This window comes from Pan troglodytes, chromosome 5 (genome assembly GCF_028858775.2).
Source record: "Pan troglodytes isolate AG18354 chromosome 5, NHGRI_mPanTro3-v2.0_pri, whole genome shotgun sequence".
Classification (NCBI taxonomy): domain Eukaryota; kingdom Metazoa; phylum Chordata; class Mammalia; order Primates; family Hominidae; genus Pan; species Pan troglodytes.
In genome coordinates, this window is record NC_072403.2 from 10,922,018 (window position 1) to 10,942,912 (window position 20,895).

Genomic DNA, 20,895 nt, shown 5'->3' on the forward strand with positions numbered 1-20,895 from the left:
AAAAGCTCGGTAAGAGGTACATAAACATTTCTTCAACAGGACACAAAAATCACTAACCCGAAAGAAAAAGATTGGTACATTAGATGATAGTAAAATTAAGAATTTCTTTTCATCAGTGAGAGAGTAAAAAGGAATATACAGTAGCTAAAAGACCCATATCTGGAATATATAAAGAATTTCTACAAACTAGCAAGAAAAATTGATGATTCAATAGAAAAAAAAAGAGCCAAAGAAATAAACAGCTAGAAATGGATGGCAGCAATGGTGGTACATCAACGTGAATGTAGCTAATGTCGCCGAGCTGCACACTGGTAAAAATGGGAGCTGGGCACAGTGGCTCATGCCTGCAATCCGAGCTACTCAGGAGCTGGGTACAGTGGCTTATGCTTGCAATCCGAGCTACTCAGGTGGCTGAGGCAGGAGGATCACTTGAGCCCAGGAGTTCAAAGACAGCCTGGGCAACATAGCAAGACCCCCATCTCAAAAGAAAAAAAGTAAAAATGGTAAATTTTATGTTCATATATATATATAATCAGAGTTAAAAATAATAAAATAATTTAATTAATTGTAAAAAGAAATTAACAGCTGCTTCACAAAAGAAAGAAAAAATAAAAGAAGGAAGGAAAGGGAAGGGAAGGAAGAAAGAAAGAAAAAAATGATGTAATTGGCCAAGAAAAAATTAAAAATGCTCAACCTCATAAGGCATCAAGCAAATTAAAACCACAGTGAGAAACCAATACTCACCTACCAGAATGTCTAAAACTATAAGGATTGTTAATACCAAGTGCTGGGAGAAATATGAGGTAACTGAAATGCTCATACACTGCTGGTGAGAATGTAAAATAGCACAACCACTTGGGAAAACTCTTTGGCAGTATCTACTAACACCAGCATATTCCACTACCCAGAAATGCCACTCCTAGGCATAGCCCCAAAAGAAATGTGAAAACATGTTCACCAGTGATGTGCAAATGTCCATCAACAGGAGAATGGCTGGCCAGGTGCTGTGGCTCACGCCTGTAATCCCAGCACTGCGGGAGGCCAATCATTTGAGCCTAGGAGTTCAAGACCAGTCTGGGCAACATAGTAAGACCCCCATCTCCACAAAAAATTTTAAAAATTAGCTGGGTGTGGTGGTGCACACCTGTGGTCCTAGCTACTTGGGAAGCTGTGGCAGGAGAATCACTTGAGCCCAGGAGTCAGAGGCTGCAGTGCATCGTGTGTGATTCACCTCTGCACTCCAGCCTGGGTGACAGAGCAAGCCCCTGTCTCTAAAAAAATAACAATAACAAGTTAATTAAAAAAAAAAACCAGGAGAATGCCTAAATACATTGTAATATACTTATAAATGAATTCTTATGGTAATGAAAGTGTATTAGCAACTGCTAAACCCAACTGATGAATCTCACCAACATGTTGAACAAAAGAAGCCAGATACAGAGGAATTTATACCGCATGATTACATCAGACAAGGTTAAAACCCAGGCCAAACTATGGCATTAAGAGTCAGTGAGCTGCTTAGTGCTTCAGGGAATGGTGCTTGCGGGGAGGGAGGCTCTGGTAATATTCTCTTTCTTGATTTGGGTCTGGTGTCCCAGGTGTGCCTACTTTGTGACAATTCATCAAGGTGTACACAGGGTTGGTAGCTTTTCTGTATATGTATTACACTTCTCTCTCTCTCTCTCTCTCTTTCTCTCTCTCTCTCTCTCTCTCTCTCTCTCTCTTTCTCTCTCTCTCTCTCTATATATATTTTTTTGGATACAGAGTCTCACTCTGTCACCCAGGCTGGAGTGCAGTGTTGAGATCTAGGCACACTGAAACCTCCGCCTCCCGGGTTCAAGTGATCCTCGTGCCTCAGCCTCCTGAGTAGCTGGGATTACAGGCACGCGCCACCATACCCAGCTAATTTTTGTATTTTTAGTAGAGATGGGATTTCACCATGTTGGCCAGGATGGTCTCAATCTCCTGACCTCATGATCCGCCCACCTCAGCCTCCCAAAGTGCTGGGATTACAGGCATGAGCCACTGCGCCCGGCCTTAAGTTTATTTTTAAAAGCTCCTACTGATTGAAGCATAATTGATTGATTGGTTGGCAGAGTCTCTCTCTGCTGCTCAGGCTAGAGTGCAGTGCTGTCATCTCGGCTCACTGCAACCTCTGCCTCCCAGGTTCAAGCGATTCTCGTGCCTCAGCCTCCTGAGTAGCTGGGACTACAGGTACGCACCACCATGCCTGGCTAATTTTTGTATTTTTTGTAGAGATAGAGTTTCACCATGTTGCCCAGGCTGATCTCAAACTCCTGAGTTCAAATGATCTGCCTGCTTCAACCTGCCAAAGTGCTGGGATTATAGGCGTCAGCTACTACACCCAGCCTGAAGCATTATATTGTATTTAAAACAAACTCTTCTGGCTGGGCCTGGTGGCTCATGCCTATAATCCCAGCCCTATGGGAGGCTGAGGCAGGTGGAACACTTGAGGTCAGGAGTTTGAGACCAGTCTGGCCAACATGGCAAAATCCCGTCTCTACTAAAAATACAAAAATTACCCAGGTGTGGTGGAGAACACTCGTAATCACAGCCCTATGGGAGGCTGAGCCAGGTGGATTGCTTGAACTTGGGAGATGGAGGTTGCAGTGAGCCAAGATCATGCCACTGCACTCCAACCTGGGCAACAGAGCAGGACTGTACCTCAAAAACAAAAACAAAAACCTCTTCTCATTGTCATCCTCACGTGTTCTTTTTGCCCCATATAAAATAATCAAAAGCAGGCTAGCTCTCAGCAGACTAATTTCCATGTAATGATATGTACATCTCAACAATGCATGCATTCTTTGATTATAAAAGAATAAGCATTATTGATTCTGGAATTGATTGATAAAAGGAAGGGTAGGTCTTCAAACCAACAAATTGGCCAATGGATAAAAGTGCAAACTGCCAAGCGGAGAAAGGTGGGGACCAGCCATATTTTCTTTTGAATCTTTACTTTGATTTATGGAATGAGGGTGTTCTTTCCCTTAAAGAGATGTGCAGCTCTGTAGAGCAGATAGGAAAGATATTTGTCATGTGTAGGCAGGTTCCTTTCCTACAGAACTTGTGTAGGCAGGTTCCTTTCCTACAGAATCCCATGTGGACCCACTCTTACCTAAGGCCAGTCCTGGGCATAGGGCAGGAGCTAAAGCCAGGAAGCTGGTGTCTTGCCTTTGCCAGACCAGGTGGCCTGTGAGAGGTTCCATTCGATTCTGTTCAGTTCTTCATGGCAACAACTCCTTATCATGTTACTTATGCTGAGCCTTGGGGATCCAAAAATAAATTAGCTGTGGCTCCTGTTCTCAAGGGCAGTGTCTTAGTCTGTTTGGGTTGCTGTAACAGAATACCATAAATTGAGTGGCTTATTAACAGCAGAAACGTACTATTCACACACACACTCTGGTGGCTGAAAGTGCAAGATCAAGGCGCTGGTGGATGTGGTGTCTGGTGAGGGCCGACTTTCTCTTTCATAGATGGCACCTTCTCAATGTGTCCTCGAATGGCGAAGGGGCACAGGAGCTCCCTGGAGCCTCTTTTATAAGGGCATTAATCCCATTCATGAGGTGTCCACACTCATGACCTAAACACCTCTCAAAGACCCCACCTCCTAATACTATCACATGGATGATTAGGTTTCAACACATGAGTTTCGGTGGAGGGGGACCACATACATTCAGACCATAGCAGGCAACACAAAGGAGGAGGAGATTAGAAGATGAGGTCATGATACAAAGGATGAATAATGCTATAAGAGACTATGACCCTGGACAAGTGGCTTAACTTCTCTGCGCCTCAGTCTCCTCACCTGTGAACTGAGGATACGATAGTACCTCCTCCACAGGGTTGTTTTAAGGGTCAAATGAGATTAAACACGTGCCCAACACGACCATTGCTCAGTACATGATTTTGCTGTATAACTGTACTGATGATGGCAAGACCCTGGTGATGATGATGATGATGATGATGATGATGATGAGGGCACCCTAGATGTGTTGGAACTATCAAGAAGGGGCACTCAACACAGCCCGGGAACTCAGGGGTGCCTTCTTGGAGGAGGTCATGCCCAAGCTGGGTCTTAGAGGATAAACAGTTTGAGAGAGGATATGGTAAAAAAAAAAAAAAAAAAAAAAAAAAAGGAGAATGTGTTGCAGACCAGGCACAGTCCAAGAACGTCCCAGAGCCGTGAGACGGCATAGCCCTCCAGGAGCCGGGCTGTGGGGCACGGAGTGGTGGGGCACTGGAGGGGGGCCTTGTCTACCAGATTGATGAGCTGCAATCTCATCCTGTGACAGGGAATCACTGAAGGGATTTTGTTAAATGCCTTTGAAGTAAAATCATCAGGACACGGTGTTTGATTGGTTAGGGTTGAAGGAAAGAGGAGCCAGTGACACTGGAAACAAGAAGAAATTGGGTATGGCAGAAGAGGGCCACTCATTCTGTTTTGACCTGGCTGACTTGGAGATCTTGGCCTCTCCAAGATCTTGGATTCGACTTGGCCTGTGGAGCTGTCTTAAGCGAATGTCTGGCAAGCAGTTGGCACACCCAGCTGAGGCTCGGGAAGGGTGTGTGAGTGATGCCAGGACTGTGAGAGAGGAATGCCAGGCACAGCGAGGAGGGGTCATCTCAGAGCAGCAGCACCCAGGGGGCAAGCAGAGGGAAAGGGGAGGACAAGGAGGACAAGGACCAGAAGGAGCCTGGTATTTGTTTGTTTGTGTGCTGCCATAACAAAGTATCACAGACCGGGGGCTTCAACAACAGACATTTTCTCTCACAGTTCTGGAGGCTGGGAGTCCAAGATCAAAGGGTGGGCAGGGCTGGTTCCTCTCGAAGCCTCTCTGTTGGCTCACAGATGGCCACCTTCCTGCTGTGTCCTCACACACTCACTCGGGATGTGCTTCGGGGAAAGGTGCTTGTAGGGAGGGAGGCTCTGGTAATATTCTCTTTCTTGATTCGGGTCTGGTGTCCCAGGTGTGCCTACTTTGTGACAATTCATCAAGGTGTACTCAGGATTGGTAGTTTTTCTGTATACATATTACACTTCTCTCTCTCTCTCTCTCTCTCTCTCTCTCTCTCTATATATATATATATATATGTATATATATATTTTGAGACAGAGTCTCACTCTGTCACTCAGGCTGGAATGCAGTGGTGCAATCTAGGCACACTGAAACCTCCACCTCCCGGGTTCAAGTGATTCTCGTGCCTCAGCCTCCTGAGTAGCTGGGATTACAGGCACGCGCCACCACACCCAGCTAATTTTTGTATTTTTAGTAGAGATGGGGTTTCGCCACGTTGGCCAGGATGGTCTCAATCTCCTGTGTGTTGTCTATGTCCAAATTTCCTCTTCTTATGAGGACACCAATTCTACTGGATTAGGGGCCACTCTGATAGCCTCACCCTAACTTAATCACCTCTGTAAGGAGCCTATCTCCAAATACAGTCACATTCTGAGACGCTAGAGGTTAGGACTTCAACAGTGAATTTTGGGGGGACATAATTCAGCCTATAACAGGCCTGCTGGACTTGGCATTGGGAAGTCATTGATGGGCTCGATACAAACAAAGGGAGAGAAGAGGAAAGGAGCCAGCTGCAGGCCTGGAGGGAGTGAAAGGAGCCAGCTGCAGGCCTGGAGGGAGTGGGGGGGACATGGGGCAGCCCAGGAGCTGACCGTGGGCAGGAGCTGGATGGAGAAGGAGTCTCCAGGCTCAGGAGGGACTTGAGCAGGGCACAGGCTGAGGGAAGCGTGGAATGAGGGAGGGAAGGGATGAAAGGTAGGGTCACAGAGCCACTGGCCAAGCATGCGTGTCCACCTGGGGTCCAGGTTGGCCCACATCAAGCACACTGAGTTAAATCTCCAGGAGAGCACGGAGCCTGCCCAGAGACTGTGTCAAACCCTGATGCATCCTGACTCTCACTCCCTCAGGAATAGTGACCAAAGGAAGAACTGTTCACCCTGGAACACCAGAGCTTGTGTCACTGTGGCTTCATGGAACAGAAATGTCAAATCTGTGGATTCAGCTGATAATTCTCTCCTTAGCCACAAGATATTTTCTAAATTAAAAAAACAATTTTTTGCACTTATGTGAGGTTCCTAGAGTAGTGAATTTCACAGAGACAAACGGGGGTTGCCAGGGGACGGGGAGAGGAGGAGTGAGAAGTGAGTGTTTAATGGGACAGAATTTCAGTTTGGGACGATGGAAAGGACCTGGAGATGGATGGTGGCGACGGCTGCACAGCAGTGTGAAGGCACTTAACACTGTTGAAATGCACACTGAAAAATGGTTAAGATTGTACACTGTGGGAGGCCAAGGTGGGGGGATTGCTTGAGCCCAGGAGTTCAAGCCAGCCTGGGCAACATGCTGAAACCCCGTATCTACTAAAAACACAAAACATTTTTGGGCATGGTGGCGCGCACCTGTAGTCCCAGCTACTCAGGAAACGGAGGTGGAAGGATTGCTTGAGCTGAGATCGTGCCACTGCACTTCAGCTGGGCCAACACAGGAAGACTTTCTCAAAAAAATAAAAATAAATATAGTTAAGATGGTACATTTTCCGCTGTGTTTTACCACAATTTAAATAAATAAATTGTTAGGCCAGGTGCGGTGGCTCATGCCTGTAATCCCAGCACTTTGGGAGGCCGAGGTGGGTGGATCACTTGAGGTCAGGAGTTCAAGACCAGCCTGGCTAACACGGTGAAACCCCGTCTCTACTAAAAATACAAAAAATTAGCTGGATGTGGTGATGCACACCTATAATCCCAGCTACTCGGAGGCTGAGGCAGGAGAATTGCTTGAACCTGGGAGGTGGAGGTTGCAGTGAGCTGAGATCACACCACTGCACTCCAGCCCGGGTGACAGCGAGACTCTGTCTCAAATAAATAAATAATGAGTAAATAAATTGTTTTAAAGAAAGATTTCTATGGAGTTAGTTTTCCCCCTTGACATGCATTTTTGAATATTTGAGACAAAATATCCCTAATGGTCTTGATCAGCAAAGCTGTTTTTTAAAAAGTGTCAGAAGAGTTGCTCGGAACAGTCCATGAAGTACAAATAACTTGACCTTTCCAACGGGCGAAAAGAGAGTTAGGAAGTTGGTACTCAGTAAGGTGATCTTGTCAACAAACAGTTCGACTGAACTGACATTGATTGGGCACCCACTGTGCGCCAGGCATAGTAGGGAGGGAGATTTGTCTGTCTGATGACTTGGTTGTTTCTCGTGCTCTGCTTTTTGATGATCGGCATCTTGCTTTCGAGGTGGATGGATAACTGAGTGTCGAGCAGTGCTGTGATGTGGGGTGCTCCCTGCTCTCCCATGTCTATGGCCTGGTCTTTTCCCAGAAGCAGCTGGGATGCTCCATCTTGCCCTCCCTTCAGTCCCTTTGTGTCTTGGGTGTCCTTCCAAAGTGGGGAGGCAGATCCGAGTCCTTCCCATGTCCTCACCTCAGAGGCCCAAGTGCCTTCCAAGTGTGAAGACTTAAAAAAAAAAAAAAAAAAAACCTACCATGGAGGGCGGTGGGGGAGGATTGGAATTCCAGAAAATTCTGAATGAAAACAGCAGTTGCAAAACGGAATGGCTTTGCAAACTGCAGCCGATTATTCAGTGACTGTCTTGGGCTTTGGCCGGACCACTCGAAAATCTGCCGCTGAAGGATCCAGAGAGAGTGGCAGAAAGCACAGGGAAGCTGGAACCGAGGGGCTGGACCCAGCTCTCCCGGAGGCCCCAGCTCCCAGCCCACCAGCTCCCAGCCTCAGGCCCTGTTTGGCTGTGACTGAGGAAGCTCAAGCCCCAAAGCCAGCATAAAGCAAGGGTTGGGGCAGCTCCGGTTTCAGCCGGACTTGCCTGTGTGTAATCCTGGGACTGGGTAATCTGATGCCCCAAACTCAGAGCCGGTTCTGGCTCTTGGCTCCGGTGGCCCGGGGAGCTGAGGCTACTTTTCAGGGACACCAGAAATGTCTGTATTCTTTCTCAGATGGGTCGGCAGACTGTTCTGGGTGCCAGGTCTTTGATGAAATGGATTTGGATACAAATCAAATATTTAAATTGGTGTTTTCCCTCTTTGGAAGGACCATTCCAGCTGGACCTGTGGACTTGTTTTTACATAAGATTTGGACTCCTTTAAATGTGCATTTTTTTTTCCGTCTTGAATACGCCTGGGGCAGACAGTGGCTGTATTTGGAAGCCCCGAGGCTGCTGGTCTGGCTGCAGACAGGGAGCAGGCACCTCAGCTAACCCTCTTGGCCGAAAGTGCACTTGTTAGAAAACCAATTCATGTGCCTGCTGGCTCCCCATGGTTATATATTATTTAATCACACAGGTCTTGGGTTTATGCCAAGCAGCAACTTGCTGTCTGCCATCTTTCAGGGAAGAATAAGCAAGGCAAATTCATTCAGTTCTGTCTCTTTTTCAGCTTCCTGGGCTAAATGAAGGCAAGAAAGTGTTTATGAACATCCCAAAGTGCTGTGAAATATCCATCTTGGTGAAAATAGACACCCTGCTTCCTTTTGAAAAATAGCATTTTGTGAAAGGAATTTTTACCCATACATTTAGCTCAGATATTTCTAGATATTTCAAAGGGCCTCTCTTCTTCCCTTTACTTTAGACAGAGAGAGAGAGACTAAAGATATGTGAAATTCCTTTAGCCACAAGCTTGTTTGGGACCTGGCCTGGGGCACGAGTCTTCATCCTGGCTGGTGACGGCTGACACCGGGGCATACAGTGGCAGTTATCAGAGAATTTCCAGGGAGGTGCAAAAACTCGGTACCTTTACTCCTACAGAGCCCACAAAGCTGTGCACAAAGCCCCCCTGCATCTTGGAAGGAGCAGGTGGGACATTTTCTTCTGGGGATGGGGTCCAGGACGAGCTGTGAGCTCCTCTCTGTCCCGCCATCCAGGTGGTCTTGGAAGGAGCAGGTGGGACATTTTCTTCTGGGGATGGGGTCCAGGACGAGCTGTGAGCTCCTCTCTGTCCCGCCATCCAGGTGGTCTTGGAAGGAGCAGGTGGGACATTTTCTTCTGGGGATGGGGTCCAGGACGAGCTGTGAGCTCCTCTCTGTCCCGCCATCCAGGTGGTCTTGGAAGGAGCAGGTGGGACATTTTCTTCTGGGGATGGGGTCCAGGACGAGCTGTGAGCTCCTCTCTGTCCTGCCATCCAGGTGGTTCCACTGTTGCCCCGCTGAGAGCTGGAGGCCCCATTCCCCCTCCGAGCCCAGCCTGCCAGCCCCTTCACACGCCTTTAATCTGGCGCCTTCCTCCTAGCACGCACCTTTCTTTTTCTAAAAATAAATATAAAAGTTTTATTTTATTTCAATAGTTTTTTGGGACCCAGTGGTTTTCAGTTACATGGAGAAGTTCTTTAGTGGTGATTTCTGAGATTTTGGTGAACCCATCACCCACGCAGTGTGCACTGAACACAATATGTGGTCTTTTATCCCTCATCCCCCTTCCACCCTTCCTCCCTGGACTCCCCCTGGACTCCATTACATCATTCTTAGGCCTTTTCGTCCACATGATTTAGTTCCCACTTATAAGTGAGAACATATGATATTTGGCTTTCCATTCCTGAGTTAGTTCACTTAGAATAATAACCTCCGGTTCCATCCAAGTTGCTGCAAAGGCCATTATTTCATTTAGTTTTACGTTTGAGTAGTATTCCACGTTGTAAATATACCACATTTTCTTTATTCATTCATTGGCTGATGGGCATTTAGGTTGGTTCTGTGTTTTTGCAGTTGTGAATTGTGCTGCTATAAACATGTGTGTGCAAGTGTCTTTTTTGTATAATGACTTCTTTTCCTTTGGGTAGACCCCCAGGAGTGGGATTGCTGGATTGAATGGTAGTTCTACTTTTACTTCTTTAAGGACTCTCCACACTGTTTTCCACAGTGGTTGTACTAGTTTACAGTTTCACCAGCAGCGTAGAAGTGTTCCCTTTTCACCACATCCATGCCAACATCTATTGTTTTTAAATTTTTTAATTATGGCCATCCTTGCAGAGTAAGGTGGTATCTCATTGTGGTTTTAATTTGCATTTCCCTGATAATTAGTGATGTTGAGCATTTTTTCTTTTTTCTTTTATTTATTTATTTATTTTTGAGACGGAGACTCGCTCTGTCGCCCAGGCTAGAGTGCAGTGGCAAGATCTCGGCTCGCTGCAAGCTCCACCTCCCGGGTTCACGCCATTCTCCTGCCTCAGCCTCCCGAGTAGCTGGGACTACAGGCGCCCGCCAATGAGCATTTTTTCATATGTTTGTTGGCTATTTGTATATCTTCTTTTGAGAATTGTCTCTTCATGTCCTTTGCCCACTTTTTGATGGGATTATTTGTTTTTCTTTTGCTGATTTGTTTGAGTTCCTTGTAGATTCTGGATATTTATCCTTTGACAGATACATCATTTGAGAATATTTTCTCCCCACTCTGTGTGGGTTGTCTGTTTACTGTGCTGATTACTTCTTTTGCTGTGCAGAAGCCTTTTAGTTTAATTAGGTCCCATTTATTTATTTTTGTTTTTGTTGCATTTGTTTTTGGGTTTTTAGTCATGAATTCTTTTCTTAATCCAATGTCTAGAAGAGCCTTTCCAATATGATCTTCTAGAATTTTTATGTCTTCAGGTCTTAGATTTAAGTATTTGATCCATCTTGAGTTGATTTTTGTATAAGGTGAGAGATGAGGATCCTGTTTAATTCTTCTACATGTGGCTTGCCAGTTTTCTCAGCACCATTTATTGAATAGAGTATCCTTTCTCCACTTTATGTTTTTGTATGCTTTGTCAAAGATCAGTTGACTGTAAGTATTTGGCTTTATTTCTGTGTTCTCTATTCTGTTTCATTGGTTTATCTGCCTATTTTTATTCCAGTACCATGCTGTTTTGGTGACTATAGTCTTGTAGTATAATTTGAAGTCAGGTAATGTGATCCCTCTGGCTTTCTTCCTTTTGCTTGGTGTTGCTTTGGCTATGTGTACTTTTTTTGGTTCCATATGAATTGTGGGATTGTTTTTTCTAGTTCTGTGAAGAATGATGATAGTATTTTGATGGGAATTGCATTGAATCTATAATTGCTTTGGGCAGTATGGTCATCTTCACAATATTGATTCTACCCATCCATGAGCATGGGATGTGTTTCCATTTGATTGTGTCATCTATGATTTCTTTCAGTTGTGCCTTGCAGTTTTCCTAGTAGAGATCTTTCACCTCCTTGGTTAAGTATTTTCCTAAGTATTTTGTTATTATTATTTTAATTTTTTGCAGCTGTTGTAAAAGGGATTGAGTTCTTGATTGAGTCTCAGCTTGGTCATTGTTGGTGTATAGCAGAGCTACTGATTTGTGTACATTAATTTTGTATCGTGAAACTTTACTGAATTCATTTATCAGATCTAGGAGTTTTTTGGAAGAGTCTTTAGGGTGTTCTAGGTATACGATCATATCATCAGGAAGCAGTGACAGTTTGACTTCCTCTTTTCCAAGTTGGATGCCCTTTATTTATTTCTCTTGTCTGATTGCTCTGGGTAGGACTTCCAGTACTATGTCGAGTAGAAGTGGTGAAAGTGGGCATTTTTGTCTTGTTCCAACTCTCAGGGAGAATCAAGCACACGCCTTTCTCCTTCCCTCTTTCCACCCTTTGTGCAGTCTGGCAGGAGTCGTGTTTTCCTACAGCGACTCTTTCTGTGTCATTTATTGCCAGGAATACATATTCCCAGAATCCCCTTTATTTACTCTGTCATTTGAGTGTCACCTGCATGATGTCCAGTCTAGAGACCAGCCTCTTCTATGTCCGCAGTTTAAAGTTTCTGTCTCGGCACAGCTAGGCACACATCAGATGCTGGGTCAGACTCCTCAGAGCAATATCCAGGAGTCAGGGGACACAAGCGCTTCTATGCCTGTTGTTCCAGTGAGGAAGCCTTGACTTAAAACTATGGTTGTGGGAATTGAAAACTAACGAGAAGCTCAATGCACAGACTTGCTAAAAAGAGAGAGCACTGGTGTCCCTACCTCATGGGGTCCTTGGGAGAACTAAATAAGGAAACTCACACAGTTGCTTAGCGCTCCCTGGCACACGGTAAACTGTTGATACTTTAATCTCCTTGAACTGCAGGCATCCCTCAGAATTCAGTCCTTGGAGATCATATGTGGATCTACACAGTGTACAGAAGAAAAGTGCAAGAAGACTGCACAGCATCTAAAAGCTAAGCTTCTCCAGCTTGGGTGAATTCTGGGGTCAGCAGATTCTCCCTTTAGGATCTGGGGGCTGCCACCCAGAATCTAGAATCAGGGCTGACAGTCACTGCTCGACCTCTCTCTCTCTCTCTCTCTGTCTCTCTCTCTCTCTCACACACACACACATATGGGGAGGCCCAGGGGGCTACAGTGTCCAGAGTCAGCCCCTCCTGGAAATCCACAGCCCACCAGGTCTATGTCAAGGCTTTGAAATCACATCCGAGTGTTTTGATTGAGAGCAAGTATGCTGCATGGAAAATGATTTCTTTGTAATCATTCAGTAGAAAAACGAAACTGTCTCCTAAATAAAATGTCAAACATCCTAAAGTGCCTGGGAGCGTAGTAGTGACATCAGCTTCAGAGTTTATTATTTCATCGATGGAGCCAGACTTGGGGCAAAAAGGCAAGGACACTTTATCAGAAAAGGAATTTTTGGGGGAAAAAAAATAAAATCTTTTGTTTTATGAGACCAGCATTACTCTTATAGCAAAGCAGCTGAGGACACTACAAGAAAAGAAAATTAAAGGCCAATATCCCTAATGAACATAGATGTAAAAGTCCTCAACAAAATACTAGCAAGCTACTCTTACACCGAAGTCCTACAGACTGCTGCTCATGCTGCCACCATGTCTTTAGTGATCCTTGAGAAGTTCCAGCACATTTTGTGAGTATTCAATGGGTGACAGAAAATAGCCTTTGCCATCACTGCCATTAAGGGTGTGGGTCGAAGATATGCTCATGTGGTGTTGAGGAAAGCATATATTGACCTCACCAAAAGGTCAGGAAAACTCACTGAGGATGTGGTGGAGCATATCATCACCATTATGCAGAATCCATGCCAGTACAAGATCCCAGACTGGTTCTTGAACAGACAGGAGGATGTCGACAATGGAAAATATAGCCAGGTCCTGACCAGTGGTCTGGAGAAACTGAAGAAGATTTGGGTCAATAAAGGACTGCACCAGTTCTGGGACTTTTGTGTCCAAGGTCAGCACACCAAGACCACTGGCCACCAGGGCCATACCATCAGTATGTCCAAGAGGAAATACGTCTGTAGGCCTTGTCTGTTAATTAATAGTTTGTATACCTAAAAAAATACTAGCAACTAGAATTCAACAGCACAGTAAAGAACCATTCACCATAATCAAGTGGGATTTATCCTTGGAATGCAAGGATGGCTCAACATATGCAAATCAATCAATGTGATATACCACATTAACAGAATGAGGGACAAAAACCATATGATCATCTCAATATATGCAGAAAAGGCACCTGACAAAATTCAATGTCCTTTGATCATAAAAACTCTTAACAAATTAGGTATAAAAGGAATCCGCCTCAGCAAAATGAAGACCATATATGATAAGGCCAAAGTCAACATCATATTCAATGGGGAAAAGTTGAAAGCTTTTCCTTTAAGATCAGGAACAAGACGGGGATGCTCATTTTCACTACTTCTATTCAACATGGTACTGGAAGTCCTTGTCAAAGCAGTTCGGCAAGAAAAAGAAATAAAGGGCATCCACATTGGAAAGGAAGACGTTAAGTTGTCTCTGTAGATGACATGATATTATAACCCTTTGGGCAGTTAACACTCCCACTTCACCCTTGCAAGTAGCTGGGACTACTGGAGCACAGCACCATACCTGGCTCTATTCTCTTTTTTTTTTTTTGAGATGGAATCTTGCTCTGTCACCAAGGCTGGAGTGCAGTGGTGCAATCTCAGCTCACTGCAACATCTGCCTCCCAGGTTCAAGCGATTCTCCTGCCTCAGCCTCCTGAGTAGCTGGGATTACAGGTGCCTGCCACGACGCCCAGCTAATTTTTGTAATTTTAGTAGAGATGGGGTTTCACCATGTTGACCAGGCTGGTCTTGAACTCCTGACCTCAAGTGATCCACCCCCTTGGCCTCTGAAAATGCTGGGATTACAGGCATGAGCCACCACGCCTGGCCTCGTCTACTTTCTGTATCTATGAATTTGCTCATTCTATAAGTGAAATCATACAATACTGTTCCTTTTGTGACTGGCTTACCTCACTTAGCATATGTCTTTGGTTCATCCATGTTGCAGCATGTCAGAATTGTAACCACCCAAGGGGTTCACCTTGCCTGCTGCCTAGACAGAGCCGATTTATCAAGACAGGGGAATTACAATAGAGAAAGAGTAATTCACACAGAGCCGGCTGTGCAGGAGACCAGAGTTTTATTATTACTCAAATCAGGCCTCCCAAAAAATTCAGGGATCAGAGTTTTTAAGAATAATTTGGTAGGTAGGGGGCCAGTGAATCGGGAGTGCTGATTGGCTGGCTCAGGGATGAAATCATAGGGAGTCGAAGCTGTTTTCTTCTGCTGGGTCAGTTCCTGGGTGGGGGCCACAGAACTGGCTGGCAGGTCCAGGTAGGGCCGTCTGGATGTTAGAAATGCAAAAACCTGAAAAGACACCTCAAAAAGCCGATCTTAGGTTCACAGTAGTGATGTTACCTTCAAGAGTAATTGGGGAAGTTGTAAATCTTATGGCTTCTGGCATAATGGCTGGTAATATTTAGAATTCTAGCCCCTCTCATCTTACCTTGGTGGCTGGTGGCCTTTCATTTGTTTTACAAGAACAGTTTAGCCTTTTGGGAAAGGCTATTATATAAACGATACACTAAATTTCTTCCCAAAGCTAGTTTGGACTACACCCAGGAAGGAAGAAGAACAGTTTAGAGGTTAGAAACAAGATGGGGTCAGTTAGATCTGGTATCTTTCACTGTCGTAATTTTCTCCATTATGATTTTTGCAAAGACAGTTTCAGGATTTTCTTCCTTTTTAAATAAATACATGTATTCCAGCCTGGGCAACATAGTGAGACCCTGTCACTACAAAAATAACTATAAACATTAGCTGGGCATGGTGGTGCGTGCCTGTAGTCCCAGCTTCTCAGAAAGCTGGGGCGGGATTGTTTGAGGCCAGGAGTTTGAAGTTACAGTGAGCTATGATCACACCTCTGCACTCCAGCCTTGAGCTTGATCTCAGGAGGCTGAGGCTCCAGTGAGCTGTGATTGTGCCACTGCACTCCAGCCTGAGAAACAGAGTGAGATCCTATCTCAAAAAAAGAAAAAAAAAAAGAAAAGAAAAAACTCCCAACTATGGAATCAAACTTAATTAGTAATTTTGGTTTGACTGCTTACTTAGCCATGCGGCCTTGGGAAAACTACTTAGTTTCTCTAAACTTATTTGTAAAATGTGAGTGTCAGGGAGGAAATAGAATTTGTCCTTAACTCTCATAAGTTCATAGTTAGGACAGACCCCTGTGGAAGAAAACCAGATTAACAAGAGAAAGATAAGCCAATTGATGAACACCCACAGTGCACACCGTGTGGAGAAATCTCAGTGAGAGGTCACTTGGAGCAGGGACTTAGAACTCTGGCTTATCTAGCATCTTCAACAAAGAACAATACAGTTTGGAGAAGCAGCAAGACAAAGCAGAACTGTGGGTCTCTGTGGGCAGCAACTCGAGGGAAGGCAAGCCATGGCCGATGCAGGTTCGTCAGCAAAGCTTGTTGGCGTAAACGTCTGTGGTTCCTTCTCCAGGCTGCTGGGGGCCCACAGCTGTCTTCGGTGGCAAAATTTGTTCTCCCTGGCAGAGCCAGGGACAGGACAGGATACCTTTTCTCTTTGTCAATCTATGTCCTGCCTTTTGGCAGACAGAGGGCGGGCATGGAGCTCTCCTGCAACAGCTTCTTCATTATCCTCAGCGCAATCTACAATCCTTTGCGTTCTGGACCGGCATGTTCTGTTCTCCTGTGTGAGCAAAACCTGCCTTGAGGGGCTATAGGGGGCATGAACTGACGGAGGGTAGATCAGACGCTCAGCCTGCCTGAACACACAGGAAGTGCTCAGAAATGTCAGCTATTGTTATGAAGTCAAATATACCAGCTGTACTTTTATTCTGATAAAATGAAATAGGGGCAAAGTTTCCCAGTTGAGAAAAAGTGACACATTTTAGAAGTTCAGAAGGCATTATATGCCTACGACTTTCCCTCGGGAACAAAGAGATGGAGGCCTGTTAGAGGCCTAAAAGAAACATGACAAATTCTGGCTGCTTATAGATCCAAGAGACTGCCCCCTATTCTCACGCCTCCCAATCTTCCCTGGGTGCAGCGTGGCCTGAGAGCCAAGAGGCACTAAGATGCAGTGTGCCAGATGTGAGCACCTCCTAAATGAAAGAAAGGCCTCCAACTTACCTCACCTGTTGAGAAAGACAAATTCTGTAAGAATATACTCTTTTTTTTTTTTTTTTTTTGAGATGGAGTCTTGCTCTGTCAACAGGCTGGAGTGCAGTGGTGCGATCTTGGCTCACTACAACCTCTGACTCCCTGGTTCAAGCGATTCTCTTGCCTCAGCCTCCCGAGTAGCTGGGATTACAGGTGTGCACCAACACGCCCAGCTAATTTTTGTATTTTTTAGTAGAGACGGGGTTTCACCATGTTGGTCAGGATGGTCTCCATCTCCTGACCTCGTGATCCGCCTGCCTCGGTCTTCCAAAGTGCTGGGATTACAGGCGTGAGCCACCGCGCTTGGCCGAATATACATTTTTTTTTCTGTGTGTATTTTCTCCTCAGACAGAGCTCACAGATGCTAATCGAGGCATGGCCTGTGTTTCCAGTCCCTGAACCATCTGACACTCCCACATTTCTCGCGGAGCTTTCCCTGCCAGTGGTGCTCAGGTGACTGCAGTGGGCTCCTGCAGCTCGTTCCCGCCCAGCTTGCCCCTGATGCCTCTCCTCCAATCCCCTCCCATGGATATTAAAAGAGAAAGAAAAAAGCTCTACCCCAAGTCCAGCCACCTTTCCATGACTCTCCCTGTCCTAAAACAAGGAAAGCCGCCATAGACACAATGTGAGCTGCTAATCCATCACTGCACATGGAGTTTTATCCAAGAAAACTGTTGCTTCTGTAAAGTCAAGCATTCTTCTGAGAAAAGTTTCCATTCACCACTACAGGAAAATGGTGCTTGTGAAGCTCTAGCCAGTGTGCTGTTGAGCAATGTCTTTCTAAACAGGTACACTGGGGCCCAGGCATGGGAGAAAGGTCAGGGAGGGGGAGCTCCAAGACCAGGAAGTTCCTGGGTGGCTCTCCTCCCCGGGGAAAGGGTCCCAGCTGACTCAAGGCTCCGTCTCTTTCCATGTGTTCATGCACCTCCTTGGGGATAACCGTCTAGCACATCAGCTTGAGCCAAGAACTGATGAGGTCAAGGTAGGGATGGCAGTCCCCTTAAAAGTCTTCTCCTCAAAGGGAGGAGCAGGTTCATCCCATCCTCCTGTCCTCACAGCCCCCACAGGAACTGGATGGAGTGTAAGCCAAGTGCTCAGTGCACGTTACAATGGACCCAAGTAATTCATGAAGGAGCCTCGTGGTGAAAATGCCACCTGGGTTTAGGGGCAACATGCCATTGGGGCCAACACCAATGTTGGCCACAGGAAAACGAGACCATTATTTCTCTAATTATAAGAGATGAAAAGCATCCTCTTTGGCCTCAGTCATTTCCTCGGAATTGGGTGGATCTCGCTGGCTGCCAACTAACTAATTTAATTTGACCTCTTCACTAAAGCGAATATTGAATAACTTTCACCCAGAGGAGAAACAATTTTCTGTAACCTGTATTCTGAGGAATATGCTTGCATGGACACTCTACTCCCCATGATCCAGCAGGTTACACTGAGAATTCAGCACAATCTTAGCTCCTTAAAAGGAGGGCTTCTGGTGTAGTTTTGTGCTGTGTTACTGTTCCCTTGCTCCAAACCTAAGAGAACTGCCTGGGTAACTTGTAGAGTATTTTTCTCCACAGAAACCTCTTGACACTTGTTCCTTAAAGATTTACAAGTTTTTCTTCCTATCTATATCATTTCCTCAACTCAGTCTTTTAAAACCCCTCTTTAATATCAGTCTTTTCTGTCTTTTTGTTTTTGTTTTTGTTTTTGTTTGTTTTTTAAGACGGAGTCTTGCTCTTTCGCCCAGGCTGGAGTGCAGTGGCATGATCTCGGCTCACTGCAAGCTCTGCCTCCCAGGTTCATGCCATTCTCCTGCCTCAGCCTCCCAAGTAGCTGGGACTACAGGCGACCACCACCACGCCTGACTAATTTTTTGTATTTTCAGTAGAGATGGCATTTCACCGTGTTAGCCAGGATGGTCTCGATCTCCTGACCTCATGATCCGCCCACCTCGGCCTCCCAAAGTGCTGGGATTACAGGCGTGAGCCACTGCGCCTGGCCAGTCTTTTCTTTAAAATGGAAGATAGTCTAACATGGTATTAACTGGCAGGTATAGATAGTTTGAAAACATGAGTCAATATGGGATGACTAAAGAGAATTAACAGCAATTTATCTTATTTCCAACTTCAACTGACACTTCCTAAGTTCCTTGTTATATCACTTCCTCTCCGTTGGTGTGCATTCTTACAGATTATAAGAGTAACACACTGTAACAACACCGCCTTCCTGGCTTCCTGCTGGGCTGGTTCCATCAGGTTGAGGGAGGAAGAACCCAGCAGCTGGAAGCTTTCTCAGTCCTTTGTGACAGGACTCCTCAGGACGGTGATATATTGTCAAGGTCCAAGCGGTCCTGGATGCATGAGTCACTGAGCTAGAAACTTCAGGAGAGTCAGCGGCTGGAGACACTGACCTGCCCTCAAGACTTAGAGCCAAGGAGGAGCCTGAAGATAGGGTGGAGAAGCTCCAAGACAAAACGAGCAGGCTGTGTCCTCAGTGTGCAGAGTGCTCCAGAGAAGAGAAAGGCAACTTCTGCTGGGGAATCATGCAGGAGGTGACAACACCCTGGGGAAGTGATGGGCTGGGGTTGGAGGTGAGGAAGACATAGATATGGGAATGCCAAGTTGAGAATCGGAAAATGCAAGAGCAGTTTGCTTGGAGTGGAGAGTGTAGGTCAGAACATAACCTGACAACAATGTATGAGAAACACCTGGCTGACCTCAGTATCCGTGAGCACACCCAGCACCCAGACCTTAGTGTCTAGTGCCATTTTCCAAAAGAAATGGAACCAAGACTCCTGAGAGAAATGGTTGATTCTAGGACTGAGGCAGGAAATGTGAGGTGAGCCAGGAAGTAAGGAAGTGCTCAGCGTAACAGTAGACACACACACACCCCATTGATGGGTTTATGTTGAAGGAGCACAGAAGCCAACTGAAGGAGCTCCCAATGGCCACAGCTGGAACAGTTTGAGCTACAAAATAAAGCAGTATTAGAATTGGATTATCACAAAGTAGAAAGATCCATGAGTCCATACTGATAGAAATAAATGATTGAATACATTAATGAGTGGGGGAGAAGAGAGCTAAGCTGCAGAATTTGAAATACATTATGTATCTCTTCCACCCTAAAGGTGGGGAGCAGAACTCTGCACTCCTTAAAGATGGGCTGCACATAGTGACTTCCTTCCAAAGAGGACAGAATGGAAAGGGGACCAGAGGAGAGTAATTTCACAGTGGAGATGCCTGACAACCACCACCTCGGCCAGCTGATCAAGGTCAACAGCAACAGCCCTAAATCACGTTGAGACTGTTTGCTCTTGAAATAAGGTGATGGCAATGGCCTTTTACCTCTGTGGGCTTCCTCCCCAAAACCCAAAGCTCCAATCTAATCTCAAGAAACAACATCAGACAAATTGCAACAAAGAGGCATTCCACAGTTCCCCTGAGTAGCACCCTGAAGAACTGTCAAGACCACCCAAAACCAGGAGAGCCTGAGACACTCACAGCCAGGAGGACTCAATGGAATGTGGGGTCCTGGAGGGAGCTGGGACAGGAAAAGGACTCGGGGGAAACTAAGGGTGTCTGAATATAGTCTGGATCCTGGATAATAATAACGTATCAATATTGGTTCATTAACTGTAACAAATGTATCATACCAATGAAAGATGTTAATATTAGGAGAAATTGTGTGTGTGTGTGTGTGTGTGTGTGTGTGTGTGTGTGTTGGGGGAAGTACATAGGAACTCTCTGTACTGCTTTTTTCCCATAAATCTAAAACTTTTTTTTAAAAAAGTCTTTTTTTTTTTTTTTTTCTGGGATAGGGTCTTGCTCTGTCACCCAGGCTGAAGTGCAGTGGTGTGATCTCAGCTCACTGCAGCCTCTATCTCCCAGGCTCAGGTCATTCTCCCAGCCTCCTGAGTAGCTGGGACTATAGGCATGCACCACCATGTCCAGCTAATTTGTGTATTTTTTGTAGAAATAGGGTCTTGCCATGTTGGCCAGGCTGATCTTGAACTCCTGAGCTCAAGCAATCCACCTACCTCAGCCTCCCAAAGTGCTAGGATTATAGGGGTGAGACACCATGCCTGGCCTCTAAAAAAGTCTTAATGAAGAAAGTGGGGTGGGGGGGAACCTCTTGGCAGTAAGGATGGGTGTGGCTAAGTGGTTAGTGGAGAGGGGAGGCGGTAGATGCTCCTGGATGGATATCACTGTTCCCTCTGAATGTGACTGCCAGAGATGGGGGCTTAGCTCAGCTTGCCATAACCAAATACTGTAGACTGCATGCCTTAAACAACAGAAGCCGATTTCTTACAGTTCTGGAGGCTGGGAAGTCCCTGGAGCTGGGTGCCAGCATGACTGGGGTCCTGGTGAGGGCTCCCTTCCTGACTTCTCCATGGCTATGTCCTTGCT

At 45.7% G+C, this 20,895-nt stretch overlaps 1 pseudogene; it reads left to right on the top strand.

The window, feature by feature from the left end:
• The first annotated feature begins 1,765 nt into the window (after positions 1–1,765).
• LOC129144388 (small ribosomal subunit protein uS13-like) lies at positions 1,766–16,504 on the top strand (annotated as a pseudogene).
• The last annotated feature ends 4,391 nt before the right edge of the window (positions 16,505–20,895 follow it).